General features: G+C 41.1%; 1 pseudogene; it reads left to right on the top strand.

Moving 5' to 3' along the window:
* LOC141270615 (uncharacterized) overlaps window positions 1–21,321 on the top strand; it is a 31,654-nt pseudogene extending 10,333 nt beyond the window's left edge.
* Window positions 21,322–21,920: the final 599 nt, after the last annotated feature.

The following is a 21,920-nucleotide window of genomic DNA, read 5'->3' as shown; positions in this document are numbered from 1 at the left end:
GTCTGATCACATGACTGTGACATCAGCACAGGTCCTGTGGGGTGTACTACAGGATATATAAACCCTGGTAGTCTTGACACAGTGGTGTGTGTGTAAGGCGTGAGGCCTGTTCCTGTGAGGGACACCGCTGGAGTGTGAGGCCTAGTGAGGCCTATTGAAGCCTGAAAGGCGGAGGCTGGATGTTGGCTGTGTAAGCATACCAATAGCCTTGGATGGTACGAGGGCTGGAGACCCCCATCTGGGAAGCCGTAAAGCCACAGTGGTGGCAGAATAACCCTGAAGCAGCTAAACCCCGCCAAAGGTAAAAACACTGCGTTATATGGACACTTATGTTGTTGCCTAGCTGAGGGCTGTAACTAGAGCCAAGTGGACGTGACTGTCGCTGGAAAAGGCTCCCGAATGTTATGTGTGTAATATGCCGGTGAGCCACTAAGATGGACTGTGTGATAAGCAGTTATGAAGTGTAATAAACTGCTGAAGTGTGAAAACTGAAAAACGTGGCTGGCGTGCTTTAATTGACCCGGTGCAGCGAGTATCCCCCAGTATGACGACTAGCGCTGCCTTACAATACTGAGACTATTTTGGTGCTTTTGTGTTGCCACTTAATAAAAATCATGACGTTTTTGTCCCTTTTTCTTTTTTAAGTAATCACCTATTACTCACACAGTAGATTGACCTTTTGTGTGTGCTTCCCACACACAGTATAATGTTCCCACAGTACCACCATCCCCCCTACACACAGTATAATGTTCCCACAGTACCGCCATCTCCCCACACAGTATAATGTTCCCACAGTACCGCCATCCCCCACACCGTATAATGTTCCCACAGTACCGCCATCCCCCCACACACAGTATAATGTTCCCACAGTACCACCATCCCCCTCACACACAGTATAATGTTCCCACAGTACCGCCATTCCCCACACACAGTTTAATGTTCCCACAGCACCGACATCCCCCCACACAAACAGTATAATGCCCCCACAGTACCGCCATCTCCACACACAGTATAGGTTTTGCACAGTACCTTCATCCCCCCACACACAGTGTAATGTTCACACATTACCGACATCCCCCACACACAGTATAATGTTCCCACAGCACCGACACCCCCCCCACACAGTATAATGCCCCCACAGTACCACCATCTCCACTCACAGTATAATGTTCCCACAGTACCACTATCGCCATACTCGCTTCACATCATTCCTGATACAGATACAGATGACCCCGGGATACCGCATCAACTTCCTGGATCAGTTCCCCAGTCTGGAGATGTGGATCCGGGTCGGTGCTATAGATGTATGAGGGGCTGTTATCTGCGGTATGAGCTGTACATTGTAATGGAGACATTCTGGGGACAGATTATTCCAGAAGTAGAACTTTTTATCTTTTTAGTGAATGTAGCTGTATTTTATCTTGTTTGTTTTTGCTTCATAATTGTAATGACATCATTCTACGACTCCATAGTTAGGTCTCGGATGTCATGGTGATATATTTGGATGTGTCGATGGGGAACACAGGACTCCCCCTCTCTGTGTGCCCCAATTAAAATAAAGGATGTTGTCTTTTATTACCTCAGATATACAGTGGGGAAAATAAGTATTTATTTGATACACTGTCGATTTTGAAAGTTTCCCCACCTACAAAGAATGGAAAGGTCTGTAATTTTTGTCATAGGTCCACTTCAGTTGTGAGAGACTGAATCTTTAAAATAAATCCAGAAAATCACATTTTATTTTTACATAATTAATTTGCATTTTATTGCATGAAATAACTATTTGATACAATAGAACAGAACTTAATATTTGGTACAGAAACCTTTGTTTGCAATTACAGAGGTCAGACGTTTCCTGTAGTTCTTGACCAACTTTGCACACACTGCAGCAGGGATTTTGGCCCAATCCTCCATACAGATCTTCTCCAGATCTTTCAGTTTTCGGGGCTATCACAGGGCAACATTGTGTTTCAGCTCCCTCCAAAGATTTTCTATTGGGTTCAGATCTAGAGACAGGCAAGGCCACTCCAGGACCTTAAAATGCTTCTTATGGAGCCACTCCTTAGTTGGCCCTGGCTGTGTGTTTCGGGTCATTGTCGTGCTAGAAGACCCGGCCAGAACCCATTTTCAATGCTTTTACTGAGGGAAGGAGGTTGTTGGCCAAAATCACTTGATATATGACCCCATCCATCCTCTCGTCAATACGATGCAGTCGTCTTGTCCCCTTTGCAGAAAAGCATCCGCAAAGTATGATGTTTCCCCCACCATGCTTCATGGCTGGGACAGTGTTCTTGGGGTTGTACCCATTCTTCTTCTTCTTCCAAACACGGCGTGTGGAGTTGATGCCAAAAAGTTCTATTTTGGTCTCATCTGACTACATGACCTTCTCCCATGCCTCATGTGGATCATCCAGATAGTCATTGGCGAACTTCAAATGGGCCTGGACATGTGCTGGCGTGAGCAGGGGGACCTTGCGTGTCCTGCAAGATTTTAATCCATGACGGTTTAGTGTGTTACTAACGGTAATGTTTGAGACTGTGGTCCCAGCTGTCTTCAAGTTATTCACCAGGTCCTCCTGTGTAGGTCTGGGCTGATTCCTGACCTTTCTCAGAATCCTCTTTACTCCACAAGTTGAGATCTTGCTTGGAGCCCCAGACCAAGGAAGATTGACAGTCATCTTGTGTTTCTTCCATTTTCTAATAATTGTGCCAACAGTTGTTGCCTTCTCACCAAGCTGCTTGCCTATTGTCCTGAAACTCATCCCATCCTTTTGCAGGTCTACAATTTTGTACTTTGTGTCCTTAGACAGATCTTTGGTCTTAGGCATTGTGGAGAGGTTGGAGTGTGATTGATTAGGTGTGTGGACAGGTGCAATTTATACAGGTAGTGCGTGCAGAGTACTCCAGTAGTACATACGTCCAGGTCGCCCGGTACTTAACGACCTTGGACGTATGGATATGTCATGGTGATTTTGCAATCACCGCCTGGTGTCAGCTGATTCTGCCAGCTGACACCCGGCTCTCAGTGCCAGGAGCAGTGCCCGGACCTTTAACTCCCTAAATGCTGTGATCGCAGCATTTAGTGAGCAGGCTCCTCTGCTCTTGGATCGGTGTCCCCACAACATCATCGCGGGGGGCTCGATCTTTGCCATGGTTACCTGATGTTGACATCTGGGTCACCAGGCACTCTCAAGGTAGTTACATCATTAGCAGTGCATGATCTAACTGACATGTGTCTGCAGGGCTGACAGTTATAAGGCATAGCAGTGCTCCTGCATTGCTATGCCTTATAACAGCAATCAGCCTGCAGAAAGTGAAAGTCCCATAGTGGGACAAAGTAAAAAAAAGTTGCAAAAACTTTTTGAAAAATCATAAAATAATAAAAAAAAATAAAATCTATATATGCATATATACTGTATATCTATTGTACCGATAAATATTATTATGAAAAATTATGCTTTATCATCATACTGCTAAACAAAAAGTAGAATAAAACCCAATAAAAAAGCCGAATGTAAATAACAGTAATAGTCCCGCAAAAAAACAAGCTGCCATACAGCTCCATCAGCCGAAAAAGTAAAAGTTATAGCTGCTAGAATAAAGCAATGCAAAAATAATAATTTTTTCTACAAAATAGTTTTTGTGTAAAAGCTCCAAAACACAAAAAAACTAAATAAATGTGGTATCACTGTATTCGTACTGACCCGAAGAATAAAGCTGCCTCAACAATTTTACCATACGCGGAACAGCATAAAAAAAAAAAAAATTCCTGAATTGTTGTTTTTTATTTATTCTCCTTCCCAAAAATCAGAATAGAAAGCGATCAAAAAATGTCATGTGGCCAAAAATGGTACCAATAAAAACGTCAACACGTCCCACAAAGAGCAAGTTGGCACATGACTGTCGGCTGAAATATGGAAAAATTATAGCTCTCAAAATATGATGGAAAATCTTGTTTTGCAAAAAAAAAAGCATCTTTTATTGTGTGATGGCAGACAAACGTGAAATAAAGATATACATCTGGCATTGCTGTAATTGCACCGACCCGAAGAATAAAGTCGTCTAATCACTTTAAAACCAATTCTTCACCTGCTGTTGATTTGTTCATTCTGCCTCCCATATATTGCAGTATGGCTTGGCCCACATTTATCCTGCGCTGAGCGTTTACACCGGGGTTTCCTTGTAAAACTCATCATCTGGAATATGATCCCACAGTGTCCGTATTTTTATTAGGCGTGCATAAAAGTGCTGTCGGCCTCAGTTTTGTGCACCTCTCAAAAAAAGGACACCGCTGAACAGAGGCCAGATGGATTCCAGAGTAACTCTGCTGCCTCATGAAAGTAAATGGATCCTTCGGGGATTTCATCTGAATTACATCACTCGGAGATTTAAATGAAAACCCCGATGTCAGTGCTCAGCGTAGAGCACAGGATAAATGGGAACATTTTACATAACATTTTGGATCACAATAAAAGCTTCCACTCAATCCACAAAAAAAGCAAGTCTCCACTCAGATCCATCATCTGTTAACGGAAATATAAGGGGCTTCCACTTTACTAGTAGCACAAAAGCTCTGGAAAAGTGAAATGGCCCTTGCCCCCCAAAATAAATTCAGCAAATTCTGTGTTCCCAAATACAAATGCCTCTCTCCCTTCAGAGCCCCACAGTGTACCTGAACCGCAGTTAGCATCCACATGTTTGGCATTTCTGTAGCGTTGAGAGCCCGCCTAATTTATGGGTGCGTGTCTCCAGAAGCACAAGCTGGGCACAACGTACTGGTCACTACAACGGCAGTCTGCAATTTTCACTCCACAACATCCACTGCTGCTTGTTTCTGGAAAACACCCATGAAGTTAAAATCCTCAACACACCTGTAGATAAATTCCCAAAGGGGAATAATTTCCAAAGTGGGCTCACTTGTGGGGGCATTCTGGTCTTTAATAGCAGTCACAGGGACCCACTATTAAAGAGCATGAATATTCACTACTCCCCACTCCCATTGGCGTGGAGAGTAGTGAATATTCATGCTCTTTTATAGCGGGCACTCGTGATCAGCAGGCCGCTGCAGGAGCCGTGGCTGAGGTTCATATTGTGGGTGCTGATAAGTTGAACAAATAGTCACTGCTCTCCATGTCCATAGTCTAGGCGTGGGGAGCAGTGACTATTCCGGCGGCTGATCTCAGTGTCAGAGGGCGCATGGCAGTGTCGTCATGTGTGGCTCACATGCTGAGATCAGCTGCTGGCAGAATAACAGGATGCCGCGCTGGAGCAAAGGGAAGAAAGGTCAGTAGAATCCTTTTTACTTTTTTGTGTGCACGGGGATGGGGATTGGGATGCCATGCATACCAGGATGGGGGTGCCATGTATACCAGGATGGGGATGGGGGTGCCATGCGTACTAGAATGGAGATGAGGGTGCCATGCTTACAGGATAGGGGACTATCTATACCAGGATGGGAATGGAGGCCACATGTAATGGGAAGGGGGGTCATATATACCAAGATGGGGGATATAGAATTGGGGGACATTACCCCTATAACAGTGTCAGCGGCAGACCCACTCCCCTATAACAGGGCATCATGACCACATTTTTTGCTTTCATTTTTTTTCTATTTTCTTCCTCTAAAACCTAGGTGACTCTTATAGTCCGAAAGATACAGTAGTTATTTTTCATGTCACTTGTAATGAATATCTCCTGCAGTATTGCTAGTGCCAATTCTAGTGTTGGTAAATGAGACGAGAATTAGTGTTATGGAAGATGAGTCTATGAGAAACGTATTCAGCTGCAGATTCCGAGGAAGAAACTGCTTGTTGTCTGTGGCTTAAAATATATAGGTTTTATTAGTAGATGTAAAGAAGAAAACTAAATGCTGTAAAATAATAAATCCCCTCATATGTTTCCGTTATTATCTACAGTAATTGTATTATTACTTTGTATCCTTTATGATGTTACATCGTCATCTTCTTCCCATTCAGGTCCCTACAATATCGGAACCTCACAGTGGAGATCTTCTCTACAAGAGGATTTTTCAGATTTACCTGTCAAGAATGGATAGGAACAGGGACAAGCTGGCTGGGAGGATATTACATCTCACCCTAGAGATCCTCTTCCGGCTTACTGGAGAGGTGAGAGATCCTGATGACATCACATTACATCATTCTTATCTATGGGAATAACAGATGGACAGAACTGGAGAGGTGAGGACTCTGGAAATGTCTGTAGTGAGATTTATTAATGTGTCTTTCCGTAACCAGGATTACACAGTAGTGAAGAAGACCTCTAGTGAGCGCTGTCAGACCCCTGTGTCTGAGGGATGGGGAAGACCCCTGAGCCCAATCACGAGGCCTCCACCTCACTCCCTGATACATGAGGACATCAATGACCAGAAGATCCTAGAACTCACCTACAAGATGATTGAGCTGCTGACTGGAGAGGTGACACTGCTGGGAATGCTGGGACTTGATACAGTAACACAATGAAGGGATCAGGAAATGACGGCATCATTGTATGTGTCAGGTTCCTATAAGACGTCAGGACGTCACCGTCTATTTCTCCATGGAGGAGTGGAAGTATTTAGAAGGACACAAAGATCTGTACAAGGACGTCATGATGGAGGCTCCCCAGCCCCTCACATCACCAGGTAATAGACAGGACTAAATACACACGGCCTATAATTATCTGTATGTAAAAAATTAATTCAGTCCCTGTATGTGTTTCCTCCAGTTCTGTCCCGTAAGAGGACAACACCAGAGAGATGTCCCCATCCTCTTCTTCCACAGGACTGTAAACAAGAAGATCCCAATGTTCCTCAGGATCATCAGGTAGATAGAGAGAAGATGTCATAAGATCTCCCCTATGATGTGTAGACGGCTGTGAAGGTCTTGTGTTCAGTCTTGTTTTATCCACCAGTATTATATGTTTTATACTTGTGTAATGAGAACGGTGGAGATGGCAGGATTAGAGCTAATCATAGATGTGACTTCTCAATCTGTCTGTGACTTTTACAATATTTGTTTCAGGGTGAAGACCTGACCCATATTAATACTACAGAGGCATATGTGAGCGGTGATGAGCAGTGTGAAGAGGAGATTCCTACATATGACTACCCAGGTGAGTTGTAACCACTAAATGTAGAAAGTCACAGATTCTTCTCAGTCATTGGCTGTCATGATAATGGTGGAGCACAGCTGCAATCCAATGGCCAGAAGAGCACCAGTAGGGAACAGCAAGCGGCAGTTCCAGTTCTTGGAATCAGCACTAGGAATCATAGGGACAAGAGAAGAGGGGAGTGGGAGCAGTCTGGGCAAGGCAACGTTCACATGTTCAGTATTTCAGTATTTGTAAGCCAAAACCAGGAGTGGATAAAAAAATGCATAAGTGGTACACGTGTTTATATTATTTTTCCTCTGATTGTTCCATTTCTGGTTTTGGCTTAAAAATACTGATGTAAAATACTGAGAAAATACTGAACATGGACTAAGACAGTTCTCAGGAGCTGGAGACTGGAACTAGACTATAGGCTTGATACAATACTCAACCATTGAGTGAGTTCCATGTGGCTATATGTAGGCCCAAAAACAAAATAAGATGGCTTCCACAGGTTCAACAACGGCCATCTTAGTAAAGGGAAATTGCAGAAACACAATAGAAGCCTCTAGTGGTAAGGAGTGGAAATGCAGCACATTTATGAAAGTGAATAATAGCAGCCACTAGTGGTCAATCCATAGAATAACTACGGAATTCTGACACCTGCTTTTCTCCTGTATCAGTGGTGTAGGCCGGCCATATTGCAATTATGTGATCACTATTTTACCGCTAAACCACCACATTCTTTTTCACCCGAAACTGTTCAAGTTACTTTGGATATTGAACGCCTTTCCTCTATAGAGCTTACAACCTGGAGGATCCACCTACCTCCTTTAATTAGAAGATGCGGACCCTTACCTGCCAGATCTGTAAACTAAAAAGCCAAATGCCAGCGTATGTAGAATGTGCTGACAAGTTAGAAAATCACTTGAAGAAAAGTATTGAGATTGTTCTTTAAGAGAAAGTGGAGGATAATAATTGCTTCTGCCAAATTCCTGAGATCTAAATTTAAGACGCCTCAGCTCTGCGCGGTTTTAAAAAGTTCTCTTTAAATGTCTAATATTTCTTCAAGAAACTCATCTGACAGAAAATATTGGCCCTTACGATAGTTTAGATTTCAAGAGCCCCCAAGCCACGTACTCTAATTACCCCAGAGAGGTTTGACCACTAATTCCTAATTTTTTCTCTCATGAAGACGATCATTTCAGTAGATGTTATTGTCTATAGTCACAGTTTTTGACTCCAGTAGTTTGCACCTAAGATACCGTGACTTATCCACTTCCCGCAGCCAGTTTTTTGCTCCTAACCAGGCCCCATTTTTCAAATCTGACATGTGTCACTTTATGTGGTGATAACTTTGGATTCTTCTTCTGATTCCAGTGATTCTGGAATATTTTTTTTCTTTTACACATTGTACTTTGTTTCTGGTAGTTTTAGAATATTCTTTTCACGACATTTGAAGTATATATACGTCATTGAAGAGATGAACTTCCCAACCAATGCAGTTTATATACGTCATGTCATTCATGCGACCACCGTGTCTAAATGCACGGTGATCGCATTAAGTTGCCTGCTTTTATTGCCAGCAGGGCATCGGGACTCGTAGCCACAGGGAGTGGTGCTGCCCCCTCTCGCAACTACGATTGCTGTGATTCGCTGTTCAATTCTGAAAAGCCAGTCACAGCAATTTCAGTATTTCTGGCAATTTCATTTCCTGAAACACTGAGGTCCAGTTATGATTGGTGCAGTAGGAGCACCGATCATACAATGGAGCTTGGCAACGGTAGCATCACCAGCTCCAGCACTGATTGTTGCGGGTGGATGATGACGCAGACTGCACCAATCAGTGAGCAAAGACACGGTGTGACCTCACAGTGACCGCCCTGCACTTCCTCATTCCAGGTAGGAGATGTTGCAGGGCGGTCACTGTGCTGTTCTGCTGCTGGATCTGCTGGGACTTGTGGTGCCAGAGACTATTTTTACTTGTGCCATCATTGCAGCTGCTGTTCTTAAAAGAAGAAGTTTCTCATCCTTTTCTAAACTGTTCCTGTCCCCAGCTTTTTCCTAATCCCCCTGTGGAGACATGAGGGTTAGTGAGTGCTCTCGTTTCGCTAGCCTGGCTGTGTTCAGAAAGACTGCATGGATCAGGACTTATCTCACTGAACATCCCTTCTCCTTCCCTGTGGGTAGAATACTACTCAGACAACCCAGGGTGAGGGCAACACAATGAGGTGATAATTTATTGGATCACCAGCAGTCAATTACATATAGTTCAGTCCCACCAGTACACAAGATGGTGCAAGTGACAGAGTCTCAACCTTTTGCTTAGAACATCTGCAAGTTTGGGGCTTCGGGGCCAACTGCCTCAACCAGTGGCACCGGTCTTTTGGCAGGCACCCACAAAGAGAAGTTAGCAGCAAGCTTAGGTAGCTGATAGTCCATTAAGGTATGTGGTCAGGTCACTTGATTGTCCCAGCATGGGTTCTCCAAACATCTCCGTAGGTTCAGTGATAGTCAGTGAATCAGATCTGTATTCTTCTGGTTGGAGCCATGGTGCCTTGGCTGCAATCCTCTAGAGTCTCACATACCCACAGTTGTCCTTCATGGCATCATTCACTGGTTTGGGGGGAGGTGGGAGGAGGACATCTCTCATTGTTCGAGTGTTGAATTAACCTGCATATTTTGTCCTTTAGTGTTTGCAGAACAACAAACTGCAGGGACTGATACAATAGGTAGTCAGCAAGCATTAAACAAATCAAAAAACATCAATTCAACCTATAACAAGAGTTAACAGTCAGGCTCATATGAACAGTTGCTCATGTCTCTGGGCCTACTGAATAATATATCTGTCATAATTAAGAATAAATGCGGTGGCGTCAAACCACTCGAATACCCCTCACCCACCCTTTTTCTCCTCTCTCCCTAACCCCTTCTTCACCACCACCATTTCTGCTCCCGAACGCTGATAAGTGCTTGATCGCCCGATTTTTGGCAGTGTTTTTCTTTTGCGTGAGTCCTGGAGGCGTCAAGTGCTGATCAGTGATGCAAATCACTGATCGGCACCCATGCTCGCTTTTTTCCAGGACTTTTTTTTTTCCCCTTTTTACACCACAATTATGCATGCGTCCTACAACCGTTGAGCGCTGGTCAGTGACGAACATCACTGATCAACATCAAGTTGTTTTTTTTGTGTGTGAAAATAGAATCGAATAAAAAAATTATTTAGATTAGTTGATAGAGCTAGATTAGGGACCGTGTAACCCAGAGTAAAGATATACTGTAGTAAATCGTTTATACGACAATATTTTTTACTATACGATAATCACAATCCGCGTCAGATAGTTGCGGGCGCTCAGTAATTTGTTTTTACTGTCGTCCATCTAGTAATTGTTTGAAAAATTTTGTGGAAAATTCTTATAGTAGTTATATTACAGGTTTTTCTACTGCATATCATTAATTTAGTTGCGGGTGCTCAGTAATTGTTTTTACTGTCGTCCGTTCAGTACCTTTTTATTTTACCAAATATTTCTATTCTCTTTTTTATTTTTATCTTTTTCTAGATTATTTTATTCTATTTTTCTATTCTTTTTTTTTCCCTTTCTTCTGTTCTAAATTTCATTAAAAAAAAGTTTATACCAAAAACTCTCACACACCCCTAAATAAAACTCCACTCATGTGAAAAAATGTTCCACTCATCCCAAACCCGGTATTTAGTGGAGGAGGAGTATTCCTTCCTTGCCTTCAACACTGATAGTGAGGGAGAGGATGCCACCTTCCTTTATTTTTCCTATTCCTCCTCCTCTTCATCAAGTGATGCCAAACCACCATGCAGATGCACCAGGACAGAAAATGAGATAGCGCCCACTGTTAGTGTTCCCCTATGGACCTCACCTCCTGAAAATTATGAGCCACAGATTCCTGATTTTGTGGTGCAATCAGGAATCCAATTTGACATTACTGGCTTCACAGAAATTGACATTTTCAAAATCTTTTTATCTGACAATTTTGTAGATCTCATGGTGTCCCAGACAAATTTGTACATCCATAAATTTTTATCCCAAAATCCCACTTCATCATTTGCTAACTGGACCCCTGTAGACGCTGTAGAAATGTTGAAGTTTTGGGGCCTTGTTCTTCACACGGGTATAGTGAAGAAGCCAGGAATTTGCAATATTGGAGTGTTGGCGTTTTATTTAACATGCCACTGTTCTGCATGGCTATGCCCCATACACACTTTGAGGCTATCCACAAATTTTTGCACAATGTCCTCCCCAGGATGACCCCAACTTAGATCGACTTTCCAAAGTTAGGCCGGCCATTGATCACTTCAGCTACAAGTTTGCTGAGGTGTATGTTCCCCAAAGGAACATCTGTGTAGGTGAGTCCCTAATACATTTCAAGAGGAGGCTCAAATTCCAGCAATATCTACCCAGTAAGAGGGCTAGGTACAGAATTAAAATCTACAAGCTGTGTGAGAGGACCTCAGGGTACATCCACAAGTTTAGGACTCCCTAGGTCACTAATTGAACAGCTGCCCAGAAAGGCTGAAAGCAGAGGCCAATGTAGCGACAACATGCTGGTGGTCAAGTACAAGAGGGTTTTCCTTTTCTTGACCACTGTACATTTTGATGGCAACATCCCCATTACTGTACAAGGTTCTACTACACTGGTCCCCAAACCAGACTGTGTCCTCGGTAACAACAAGAACATGAGGTATGTTGATCTCTCTGATCAAGTCCTCCACCCCTACAGTGCCATGTGAAAAGCTAAGGTGTGGTACAAGACGCTGGCCGTGCACATCGTACAGACCGCTTTGTATAATGCTTTCTTGGTATCATGAAGTGCAGGCCAGACTGGTACGTACCTTCAGTTCCACGAGACAGTGATCACGGCCTTAATATTTGGAAGTCAGGAACCTCAAAGTGAGAAAGGTCGCAAAAAAGGGCAAAGTGTGTTACAGAAATTGGTACGAAAAGACATTTAGTGTGACACCTGCCCTAACAAACCTGGTCTGTGTATGAAAGACAGTTTCAGTCTACCACTCATCCATGGACTACTAAATTTATTTCTGACTTGCACAAGTCACATATGCCAACGTGATTCACTGTACACAACTTACATACGCCAACCTGATGCACTCTACATTACTCACATATGCCAACCTGATGCACTCTACACAACTCACGTATGCCAACCTGATGCACTCTGTACAACTCACGTATGCCAACCTGATGCACTCTACCCACCTTACGTATGCCACCACTTTATAAAATTCATGCCAGGAAAACACTAGATCAATTCCAATATAGAATCCCTTGTGGGGGGATTCCATTCTTTATGCACATCAGAAGCTCTCCAAACGCAAGATGACGCCCGCAGACCATTCCATCTAAGTTTGCATTCCAAACGTCACTCCTTCCTTTCTGAACCCTGCTGTGTGCCCAAACAGTAGTTTTCCCCATATATGGGATATCTGCATACTCAGGAGAAATAGAACAATAATTTTTGGGGGCCATTTTCTCCAGTTACCCTACTGAAAATAAAAAATATGGGGCTAAAAGAACATTTTTGTGGAAAAATGTGATTTTTAATTTTCACTGCTCAATGTTATAAATTACTGTAAAGCACCTGTGGATTTAAGGTGCTCGACACATATCTGGATAAATTCCTTTAGAGGTCTAGTTTCCAAAATGTAGTCACTTGTGGGTTGTTTCCACTGTTTAGGCACATCAGGGACTCTCCAAATGCGAAATGGCGTCTTGTCTCGTGTCCAGCCAATTTTGCGTTCAAAAAGTCTAACAGTGCTCCTTTCCTTCTGAGCCCTGTTGTGGGCCCTAACAGTAGTTTTCCACCACATATGGAGTATCTGTGTACTCAGGAGAAATTTTGCAACAATTTTTGCGGTCCATTTTCTCCTGTTACCCTACTGAAAATAAAAAATATGGGGCTAAAAGAACATTTTTGTGGACAAAAGTAAAATGGTAATTTTTACCTTCCACATTGCTTTAATTCCTGTGAAGCACAGGAAGGGTCAATAAACTTCTTGAATGTGGGTTTGAACAGTTTGAGGGGTGCAGTTTTTGGAATGGTGTCAATTTTGGGTATTTTCTGTCACATAGGCCCTTCAAAGTCACTTCAAATGTGATGTGGTCCCTAAAAAATGATTTTGTAGGAAAAATTAGAAATCGCTGGTCAACTTTTAATCCTTCTAACTTCCTAACAAAAAAATGTTTCAAGAATTGTTCTGATGTAAAGTAGTCATGTGGGAAATGTTATATATTAACTATTTTGTATGACATAGCTCTCTCGTTTAAGGGCATAAAAATTAGTTTGAAAATTGTGAAATTTTCAAAATTTTCGCCAGATTTCCTGTATTTTCATAAGTCATATCGAACAAATTTTACCACTATCATGAAGCACAATAAGTCACTTAAAAAACATTCTTCGAATCAGTGGGATCCATTGAAGCATTCCAGAGTTATTACCACATAAATTGACACTGGTCAGAATTGTAAAATTTGACCTGGTCATGAAGGTGAAAACAGGCTGGAGGGTGAAGCTGTTAATATATTTTGCATTTATATTTGAAAATGCTTGAAAATTGCTAAATAATTTGGAAAGATGTGTCATTTTCGAACTTTAAATTTGTACGCTCCTTAATCAGATAGTGATACCACACAAAATAGCTAATAAATAACATTTACTGTATTTCTATTTCAGGTCGGTAGAATTTTCCCAACATCACATTTTATTTTTTCAACATTTTTTTATTTTTTTCAGATGATAGACTTAGAAGTTTAGCAACAAGTTTTTATATGTTCAATTAAATTTAGAAAACCTAGTTTTTGGGTAACAAATTACTTTGCGGGGCCCAGATTTTAGATAGAACTAGGAGGGCAAAGAAAATACAAAGTCTGAAGACCCATAAATAGTCAGTAAACGGGCCAGGATCACAACAGAATCAAATACACAAGCCGGGAGCTGAGCACACAGGACTGAACCAGAGGAGAACAAGGCAGCATCTGGCTGCTACCAGCAATATGCTTCGAGCTTTAGTAGGGTGTGGTGCTTTCCAATTACATGAAGCAGGGAGCCGATTACTCCAGCTGAACTGCACACACACCCATACTGCCAGACTGGATGGCAGTACTGATCTGAGCCACTGTATTTTTAACCACTTCGCGCCAGAGCCTGTTTTTGCCTTCGTGACCAGTCCAATTTTTTCAATTCTGACCACTGTCACTTTATGAAGTAATTACTCTGGAACGCTTCAACGGATCCCACTGATTCTGAGTTTGTTTTTTTGTGACATATTGTACTTCATGATAGTGGTAAAATTTCTTCGATATCACTTGCGTTTATTTGTGAAAAAAATGGAAATTTGGCGAAAATTTTGAAAATTTAGCAATTTTCAAACTTTGAATTTTCATGCCCTTAAATCGGAGAGATATGTCACACAAAATAGTTAATAAATAACATTTCCCACATGTCTAATTTACATCAGCACAATTTTGGAACCAAAATTTTTTTTTGTTAGGAAGCTATAAGGGTTAAAAGTTGACCAGCGATTTCTCATTTTTCCAACAAAATTTACAAAAAACATTTTTTTAGGGACCACATCTTATTTGAAGTGACTTTGAGGGGCCTTTATGACAGAAAATACCTAAAAGTGACACCATTCTAAAAACTGCACCCCTCAAGGTGCTCAAAACCACATTCAAGAAGTTTATTAACCCTTCAGGTGTTTCACGGGAATTTTTGGAATGTGGAAGAAAAAAATGAACATTTAACTTTTTTTTTCACAAAAATGTTACTTTAGACCCAATTTTTTTATTTTCACAAGGGTAACAGGAAAAAATGGACCCCAAAATTTGTAGTGCAATTTCTCATGAGCGCGCTGATACCCCATATGTGAGGGAAAACCACTGTTTGGGCGCACGGCAGGGTTCTGAAGGGAAGGAGCGCCATTAGACTTTTTGAATGTAAAATTTGTTTGAATAATTAGCAGACGCCATGTTGCGTTTGGAGAGCTCCTGATGTGCCTAAACAGTGGAAACCCCCCCACAAGTGACACCATTTTGGAAACTAGACCCCTTAGGGAACTTATCTAGATGTGTGGTGAGCACCTTGCACCCTCAGGTGCTTCACAGAAGTTTATAATATTGAGCTGTAAAAATAAAATTTTCACATTTTTCCCACAAAAAAATGTTTTTCATCCCCTAATTTTGCATTATCATAAGGATAACAGGAGAAATTGCACCATGAAATTTGTTGTGCAATTTCTCCTGAATACGCCGATACCCCATATGTGGGGGAAAGCCACTGCTTTGGTTACGGCAGGGTTCGGAAGAGAAAGGAGCGCTATGTTGGCTGGGATAGGTTGCAGACACCATGTCACATTTGAAGAGTCGCTGACATGCCGAAACACCAGAAACCCCCACAAGTGGCCCCATTTTGTAAACTACACCTCTCAAGGAATTCATCTAGGGAAGTAGTGAGTATTTTTTTTAATTTTATACCATTGGGCAGTGAAGAAAACGTAATTATATTTTTACGTCAAAAAAATGTTTTACCCTCAGATTTTACATTTTCACACAGGGCAATGGGTAAAAATGGTGCCGAAATGTGTCACACAATTTCTTCTAAAAGTGGCAATACCCCATATGTGGCTGTATCGTACCGCTTAGCCATACGGCGAGATCTGGGAGGGACGGAGCGCTATTTGACAATTGGAGAACAAATTATTGTAGAATAGGCATTTGGATTTGGGAGCACAAAATTTTCTGAATTTCTTTTGGGGAGCAAGGGCCATTTTGCTTTTCCAGAGCCTTTCTGCTACCAGTAACTTGGAAGTCCCTTATATTTTTAACAGATGACGGAACTGAGTGGGGACTAGCTTTTTTTGAGGACTGAGTTGAAGCTTTTATTGGGAACATTTGACGTAACATTTATCCAGCGCTCTAGGCTGAGCACTTACATCGGGGTTTCCATCTAAATTTCCAAGTGATGTAATTCAGATGAAACCCCTGCGGGTTCGATTCACTGTAATGAGGCAGCAGAGTTACTTTGGACTCCGTCTGGCCTCTGTTTAGCGGTGTCCTTTTTTTTAGAAGTGCACAAAACTGTGGCCAACCGCACTTTTATGCACGCCTAAAAAAACTGACACCGTGGGATCACAGGTCAGACGGCATCCACATCCGGCCTATATCTGCCTCATTACAGGGAATCTTCCGTCATGGGTTCCGTCTGAATCACGTATTTCAGAGATTTACACGGAAACTCTGGTGTAAGTGCTCAGTGCAGAGCGCAGGATAAATGTGAGCAGAGCCTTACTGCGATCTTAGCAAATCAGTAGCAGGTGAAGAATTGGTTTTATTTATTTTTTACGCCGTTCCTCGTGCAGTATAAGTGATGAGATTACTTTATTCTTCGGGTCGGTGCAATTACAGAGATACCAGATTTATATCAGGTTTTTATGACTGACAGCTGTCACACACTAAAAGACGCTTTTTTTTGCAAAATCTAGTTTTTGCATCGCCATATTTTGAGAGCTATAATTTTTCCATATTTCGGCTGACAGAGTCATGTGACGGCTTGTTTTTTGCGGGACGAGTTGACATTTTTATTGGTACCATTTTTGGGTACGTGACATTTTTTGATCGCTTTCTATTCCGTTTTTTGGGAGGTATAATTAACAAAAACCAACAATTCAGGAATTGTTTTTTGAGGTTTTTTTTATGCTGTTCTGCGTGTGGTAAAAGTGATAAGGCAGCATTATTATTCGGGTCAGTACGTTTACAGTGATACTACACTTACTGTATATTTTTTTATGTTTTGCCGCTTTTACACAATAAAACAATTTTATAGAAAAAATATTTTTTTTGCATCGCTTTATTCTGAGAGCTATAACTTTTTTATTTTTCAGTTGATGGAGCTGTATGGTGGCTTTTTTTTTTGCGGAACAAGATGACGTTTTCAGCGGTACCATTTTTATTTCCATTTTGCTTTTTGATCGCATTTTTTTCCACTTTTTGTTTGGCGATATGAAAAAGCATAGTTTTTTGCTCCGTTTTTTATTTATTTTTATTACGGTGTGCACAGAAGGAGTTAATTAGTGTGACAGTTTTATAGATCGGGTTGTTTCGGACGCGGAGATACCAAATATGTGTACTTTTTTTGTTTTTGCATAAATATACGAATTTATTGGTTTAATATTTTATTTATTTTTATTTTTCTGATTTTTTTAACAGTTTGAAAACATTTTTTAGACTTTTTTTTTTACATTTTTACTTAGTCCCTGTATGGGACATTCATTTTTATTTTTCTAATCACTGTTCTCATGCAATGCAATAGACATGTATTGCATTGCATGAGAGCTTTGCTGACAGTTTCACACTGTCTCCTGCTAGACTTTAGCTGCAGGCTGAGCCTAGCAGGACACCATATATGGCAGATCCGGAGGTGGTCATGTGACTTCCAGCTGCCATAACAGCGGCAGGTCCTGGAAGACATCAGGGGGCCGTCAGAGAGGTAAGTGGACGACCCCCTCTCCTCTCACTATCTTCTAAATGCCGTGATCACTATAGATCGCGGCATATAGAAGATAGCAAAGGGTTAACATCATTGGGACCTGATCCAATCCGGTCCCGATGATGTACCCTGTCAGAGCTGTCGCTCTGAACCGCAACCGCAGCACTTGCAGGACCCTGGGGGTCCGGAGAGCTGCGGGGCCACCAACCGTTCATACACGTCGGCGCTGCACAGAGCCCAGGCAGCGTCGACGTTTATGTACAGTGGGCGGTCGGGAAGCGGTTAATGGCTTGACAGAGCCGGTGCTGCCCAGAGCTTCTGTTTCCATTGTCTCCTCCATCACAAGCACCCACAGAATAAATTATGGCGGTGACTGGTGATAGAAGCAGACATTGCAGAAGCAGATCTCAGAGGAGATGTGACACACCATTTCCAGAAGCCCTAATGTTACAGAATGGCAGGAAACCAGAATAGTAGAAAAGTGACTCCATTTTGTAAATTATATCTATCAGTTAATCTATAGGAGTAGTGACTATTTTGACACCTGAATGGAGTTTGTTTTTTGCAGGATGAGTAAAAGTTTTAATTAGTATAATTTTCGCCTACATAACATTTTTTCGTGACTTTTTATTCCAATATTTGGGAGGCAAAATGAACAAATTGTTGAACATCATGCTCCACTGGTTCATGCTATAAAGTCTTCTATTAGACTGTGAACTGTCATTGTCTTAATGTATAATTCAGTTTTACTACATAACTCCCATTTCTATGGACATATTGAATAGAAATGTTCAAAAATATGAATTTCAAGGATATTTTATTCAAAAATAATAATTTGTTTTATTCTTGGCAGATGACTGTACCAGATCAGTGGGGCAAACTACATCTTCAATTTTTAAATCAGATGACCTTGAGATCACACCGGATACAATTGAAGTAAATGTCATTACTCCAGATATACCATCATCCCTTCACAGCAAAGATCTATCATCTGATCCTTTCATAAAGGTCCTATCTTCTGATTCAATACAGACTACTAATAAAAATAAAAGTCAGAAAAGAGGCATTAAAAAACAAACTACTCTTAAAGCAAACAAGGCAATGTCAAGTTCAGAATATGGAAATAGTTTTCCTCTCGAAACATCTTTAGTTAAACATCAAAAAATTCACACAGTGGAGAAGATATTTTCTTGTTCCAAATGTGGGAGAAATTTTAACCAGGAACTAGATCTTGTTAGGCATGAAAGAATTCATACTGGGAAGAGGCCATATTCATGTTCAGAATGTGATAAATGTTTTAAAGCGAAATCAAAACTTATCAGACATCAGAGAATTCACACAGGGGAGAAGCCGCATCTATGTTCAGAATGTGGGAAATGTTTTAACCGGAAATTTTATCTTGTTGTTCACCAGAGAACTCACACAGGTGAGAAGCCATATTTATGTTCAGAATGTGGAAAATGTTATAGACACAAATCACATCTTGTTATACACCAGAGAGCTCACAAAGGGGAAAAGCCTTTTTCATGTTTAGAATGTGGGAAATGTTTTGTAGATAACACACACCTTGTTAGACACCAGAGAACTCATACAGGGGAAAAGCCTTTTTCATGTTCAGTTTGTGGGAAATGTTTTAGCCAAAAATCTGGTCTTGTTATTCACCAGAGAATTCATACAGGGAAGGATTCATATTCCTGTTCAGAATGTGGAAAATGTTATGGACAGAGATCATATCTTGTTAGTCACCAGCGAAATCACACAGGGGAGAAGTCTTTTTCATGTTCAGAATGTGGGAAACATTATGGAGAGAAATCATATCTTGTTAGTCACCAGAGAACTCACACAGGGGAGAAGCCTTTTTCATGTTCAGAATGTGGGAAATGTTTTGCAGTGAAATCAAAATTTGTTAGACACCAGCAAACTCACACAGGGGAGAAGCCTTTTTCATGTTCAGAATGTGGGAAATGTTTTAGCCAGAAATCTAGTTTTGTTGTTCACCAGAGAACTCACATGGGGGAGAAACCTTTTTCATGTTCAGAATGTGGGAAATGTTTTGGCCACAAATCTAATCTTGTTATTCACCAGAGAATTCACACAGGGGAGAAGCCTTTTTTATGTTCAAAATGTGGAAAATGTTTTGTAAATAACACACACCTTGTTAATCACCAGAAAACTCACACAGGGGAGAAGCCTTTTTCATGTTCAGAATGTGGGAAATGTTTTAGCCGGAAATTTTCTCTTGTTAATCACCTGAGAACTCACACTGGGGAGAAGCCTTTTTCATGTTCAGAATGTGGGAAATGTGTTACTAGTAAATCATTTCTTGTTGCGCATCAAAGAATTCACACAGGGGAGAAACCATATTCATGTTCAGAATGTGGGAAATGTTTTAGCCGGAAATCTAATTTTGTTATTCACCAGAGAACTCACAAAGGTGAAAAGCCTTTTTCATGTTCAGAATGTGGGAAATGTTTTACAGTGAAATCACAGTTTGTTAGACACCAGAGAACTCACACAGGGGAGAAGCCTTTTTGCTGCTCAGAATGTGGAAAATGTTTTGTACTGAAATTTCATCTTGATAATCACCAGAAAACTCACACAGGGGAGAAGCCTTTTTCCTGTTCAGAATGTGGAAAATGTTTTGTACTTAAATTTCATCTTGTTAATCACCAGAAAACTCACACAGGGAAGAACCCTTTTTCATGTTCAGAATGTGGGAAATGTTTTAGCCGGAAATCTTATCTTATTAGTCACCAGAAAACTCACACAGGGGAGAAGCCTTTTTCCTGTTCAGAATGTGGAAAATGTTTTGTACTTAAATTTCATTTTGTTAATCACCAGAAAACTCACACAGGGGAGAACCCTTTTTCATGTTCAGAATGTGGGAAATGTTTTAGCCGGAAATCTTATCTTATTAGTCACCAGAAAACTCACACAGGGGAGAAGCCTTTTTTTCTGTTCAGAAGGTGGGAAATGTTTTACCCAAAAATGGCAACTTCTTGAACATATAAAATCCCACACGGGGGAATAAATTATCATGTGAAAAATGAATTACTGAAAATGATATTTTGTTGACCATCAAAAATAATGCACACAGGGAGAAACTATATGTTATCGATAAATTGTACAAAAACCGTTGTAACAATGCTACTCACTTGGGAGCAATCTGAGGTATAACAGGAACCGTTTCTATTTAAAGTCTGTCTGGTTTATTTCAGACCTCATAAACCTCGTCACAGGAAACTCAAATACAGCCATTGTCCGGCATAAAATAAAACATAAAGCAACAAGTCCATACAATAGTACTGGTTAGCTCTCCTGGCTTAGAGTCCAGTTTCTTAGTCCTTTTGCAAAGTCACTCAATCCAGGAGATCTACACACCTCCATATACATTGCCCATCTATGAGACAAAACAGGTATCATTTTACCCAGTGTACCTCACCCATGGGTGGAGATATGGTGTGCACCCGTTCAGCTGCTCATAATCAACCTGTCATGGCCGATTAACCCCTTTTAATCCTATATATTGTATGGTATACCTTTTTATATTTATTTGTAATCATTATATTGCACTTGTATATGAATATATCTTGGACATTTTTGTCATGCTGCCTATTTTCTTATTAGCTATGATTGTCTTGTGTCATACATGCTTTTTTAATATTTGTTTTATCTATATTAAAAATAACATTTAATTCTATTCCTATTTTTTTGGTGTCTTGCACTTTTATTCTACGCTCATGTGCATTCTGGCCTACTTACACTATACTCCTCAAATATATATATGTAGGTTTACCCTTATGGTCCTATATGCATTAAAGCGTTACTACAGGTTTATATCCCATCCACTATATGTCTAAAAGCCACCTTACATACCTTCCCCCTCTGCCTAAAGCCATGGGATTGGCGCCTTCTACCAAAAGACATGGGATTCTCGAGGGCATCGTCATTAAAATGTGACTCTCGGCTTTATGTTCTACATGGAAGCAGAAACCCTGCAGGGCTAGAAACCACCAACATGAGCATTTTTGACCTTTTTCTTCTTCATCCACCTTAGTGGGCCAGGGTCTGACACTAATTTAAATTCTCGCCTCAAGAGATAGTATCGCAATGTGTCCACCAACCACTTTATGGCCAGGCATTTCTTTTGTACGTTGGAATAATTTTTCTCACATGCTGACAGTTTCCTACTAAAGTAGAGTGCAGGATGCTCCTCTCAGTGTATTTCTTGAGAGAGGACCGCTCCTAATCTGACTTCTGAGGCGTCCGTTTGGAGTACAAATTCCTTAGTCGGGGGTTATCAGG

This window comes from Phyllobates terribilis, unplaced genomic scaffold (assembly GCF_046119375.1).
Source record: "Phyllobates terribilis strain yellow unplaced genomic scaffold, ASM4611937v1 Scaffold_5__5_contigs__length_657084704, whole genome shotgun sequence".
NCBI classification, from domain to species: Eukaryota; Metazoa; Chordata; class Amphibia; order Anura; family Dendrobatidae; genus Phyllobates; species Phyllobates terribilis.
Note: the sequence above shows the minus strand (reverse complement) of the source record. Positions and strands in the feature narration are given on the sequence as shown.